The sequence below is a fragment of the Bidens hawaiensis genome, unplaced genomic scaffold (assembly GCF_021521415.1).
Source record: "Bidens hawaiensis isolate Kalapana, Puna unplaced genomic scaffold, B.hawaiensis_p1.1 tig00069306_1, whole genome shotgun sequence".
NCBI lineage: Eukaryota > Viridiplantae > Streptophyta > Magnoliopsida > Asterales > Asteraceae > Bidens > Bidens hawaiensis.
The window spans coordinates 3588-7408 of NW_027502233.1; the positions used below are offsets into that span (position 1 = coordinate 3588).

The 3821-nt window shown below is 38.6% G+C and overlaps 1 pseudogene; it reads left to right on the forward strand.

Moving 5' to 3' along the window:
• Positions 1-2855: 2855 nt before the first annotated feature.
• On the forward strand, positions 2856-3522 carry LOC143605423 (pectinesterase inhibitor 4 pseudogene; annotated as a pseudogene).
• Positions 3523-3821: the final 299 nt, after the last annotated feature.

Genomic DNA, 3821 nt, shown 5'->3' on the forward strand with positions numbered 1-3821 from the left:
ACTCCGTTCCACCATGTAAGCGCCCTTGATTCCAGGACACTTGAGGCGTATAAGGTTCGTCGGTCTGGAGGGCAATGGGTATGGAGGAAGGTGTTCTCAATTTTCTCGAGCCATTGGAGCATTACGGTGGCTCCTTCGAGCCCTGTGAATTTCGGAGGGTTACTCGCATTAAAGGACTTAATATTGTATCCGGAGGGGTTGGTATTATTTTGATTTAAGGCTTGGGCTATTGCGGCGGCCATTTCCTGGGAACGACGCTGCATACGTCTGCGCGAGGCTTCTCTCCTCTGATGACGGCGAGCTGATAGCGGAGGCATTCTATAAAAGTTTTAGTTTTTGTTACTATCTTGGTATGGGAAATCGTTTTAGCGCAAAGTATATCATTGTAAAGCTTGTTTCGCGGAGTTAAATGCTATCAAATTTTGAAGTAAAATATGAATTTAAATGCAAACTTAATACAGGTAATGAATTCGAATTGAAAATCGATAATTCATGCATCACCATGACTTTTCAAATCTTCAATTTAAAATATACGAGTAAATGAGTATTGGAGGTTGACAATTCATGTATCACCATGACTTTTCAAATCTTCAATTTTAGAACATAAAGTTAATGGGGATTGAAAATCAACTATTCATGTATCACCATGACTTTTCGGATTTTCAATGTTAAGTCCCAACAACAAACGAATATGTAAGTAAAGAAACGAATTGAAATTTAACAATAAAAATCGAAAGATCGCGGATAAAACATGAAATCATGTGCTGCGTATGCGCAAGCATATTTTATAAATATCGAGTAATTAACAATTAGCGCGCAATCATGAGATTTTTCTCATGCGCGAGAAGGGACTCTTAGGTATTCTAGGTCGTTACGTCTAACCACCTAATCCTAAAGTCACGGAGCTCTGATACCAATCTGTAACACCCTGACCGATTGCGGATTATACATCGGGGCGCTACGAATTGTTTCATTACTCGTGACACTATTTGGGTGTCAATATTTGATAAATACATTTCATTGCGCATGCGCATAACACACCATAAAGTAACATAAATCACATATCATAACTCATAATATTCAAATACATAAATTTGTCTTGTTATATTTTAAACTAGGTCCAAAGTAAAAGAAAACATCCTACGTGTCCTCGAGTTTCCAAAAGCAGCTACAGCAAACCTGAACATGTGTTAAAATAAAACGTCAACACTTGCGTGTCGGTGAGAAATCAAGTTTAATAGATATAAATAGATAATAACAAAGCACTGCGCGCAACATGTGTATAACTGGTGTTCAACATAGTGTGTAAACAGATTGTGATCAAGCCTAAATAGATCATAGTTCATAGTTCATAGCGTGCTCCAAATCGAGCAAAAACAAATAATCATTCGTGTATGTGCAAACAAACCAAGAAAATCGTAACAACAGGTCTCCCGTGTTTATCTAATGGATCCATGAAAACTTCGGAATAGGCCGATCAAAGCGGTTAATGATCAACACATACAAATATACAACCCTAGTAAACGTCCATAACACATGGGTTTTGCGCACATAATTTCATAAACAAGTTTAAGACTCAAGTTGTACGAACACATGAACATCCCAAAACGTTAAAAATAAAAGGGGATTAGGTACGAGATTACTCACTTATAAAAGGTGCGTTGAAAGATAACGCAAGAACCAACTTTTAAACAAGCGAAAGTTAACCTATAAATAAGAGGTTATTGGTTTAACGATTGATTTTTATGTCTTGAATATATGCAAGTCACTTAAACAAATTATTTAAAAAAAAATTATATATTATATATTTACCGAGATTTCTGGGCAGAAAAGAAGAGAAGACGGAATGCAAAGAGGGGAGTGGAGGCGTCGCTGAGGATCTTCGGCTGAGAGTAAGGGAGAAAGATTTTGGGGGAGTGTTTAAGTGTTTGAGTGTAGTGTTTAATTATCCAAGAAATTAGTTTTATTTATAGGAAAACCCTAGGGAACACATCCCTTGAATTGGGGAAAAAGATCTTATCAAATCAAAGCAAAAGATATCAAAAGCAAAAGATATGGTGGCAGCTGCAGGGGATGGGGAAGGCTGACAGGTTACTGTTCATAGCATGGGAGGGGTCAGTCAAAGTACTGTTCAAGACATGGAAAAGAAGATTTTAAAAGATTATGCCAGTTACTTTTTCTAACAACCAAGAGGGTTGGTAAGCAAGCTGCGCCGAAAGTGACTTTTCGGACAGATGTCAGATCTGGCCTACTGTGCCCATACCTTGGCAGGTATAGCACAGAAGATAAGATATTTCAAAAGCATACAGGCTGGCTTAAACTGGAGAAAAGACTTAAGTGTCTAGCGCGAGAAGGCTTGAGTGCGCTGAGGGCGAAGGCAGACAGAACAATCCTTAGCGCGCCGCGGGAAGAACTACAATCCTTAGCGCGCCGCGGGAAGAACTACAATCCTTAGCGCGCCGCGGGAAGAACTACAATCCTTTGCGCGCCGCGGGAACAGTTCGTCTCGCGTATCGCAGGAACAGCTGGTCTTCACGCAGGCTTCCTTGTAAGGAGTCTGGTGCGTGGAGCTGCGCAGACATCCTTAGGCGGGGAAGAACCAAAGGACAAGCAAAGAGTTAAGAGAAAAAGGGGTTCAAGGCTTAAGGGATAAGCAGAGGGGCGGGACGGCGACAAGAGAGAAAAAGGGGCGGGACGGCGGAAAGGAATTATTATTATTATCATTATTATTATTAGTAATATATATATATATATATATATATTTGATAATTTTATAAAGATTATAATCAAATTTTAAATCTTAAAAAAAAATCGGATCCGAAAACGGGTACCTGGGTCGGGTCGGATTTGGGCAGTTGTCACACACAACATTTCTATTATCCCATGTTTCATCTTCCACTCCCAACGCCCAACAAACCAAATACTCCACATTCGTCAAAACCTCATGCAGCTCCGCCACTTACCCGTCCGCCTGCGTAAAATCCCTCCTCCCGTACGCCGCCACCGTCAAAACAAACCCCGTTAGGCTCGTCACAGTCGCCCTCTCCACCACCCTCAAATCCGCCAACGCCACACTCTCCACTATCACAAGACTATCGAAAACTAAACAAATAACCAAATGGGAGGCTGCATTGCTTAAAGATTGCATTGGGGATATTAAAGACTCAATGGATGAGAATAAAAGCTCCATCAAGGAGATTTCGGGTATTTCTAAGTCTGCCGATAAGCATCTTGCCATCTCCAACGCTCAGACGTGGACCAGTTCGGCCATCACCGATGAATATTCGTGCCTTGACGGGTTTTCGGATAGGAAAACTACCAATCCGGTCATTAAGCAGAAGATAAGGAACAGCATTGTGAATCTTGCAAGAGTTAGTAGTAATGCTTTGTATCTTATTAATCATCTCACAGTTTAAAATCTTTGTTTCAATAACTTTTATTTTGTTTTTGCATCAGTGAGATTTATAGTTTGGTTGCTTTAATTTCATGATAAGTTGATGTTTTGTAAATTACGTGATTCAGTATTATCAAGTATGTTTCCGAGTTTGTTATCTGTCATAGTTGTTATAGTTATTGTTGTTACTTTTTTTTTATCATTTTCTTTAAGTTTGATTTGCTATTTACGGAGTATTATTCTAACTTTGCTTTATAAAATTAATAAAATTAAGATAGTTATTGATTTTTTATCATTGTCATTTTTATATTTACTTTTGTTTTATTTAAGGAGACCTTATTTTCAGTTATTTATATATTTATTGTGGTGGTTTTGTTATGATAATTACCCACAAGTAGATTTGCTTTCGTATATTTAAAATTATTCT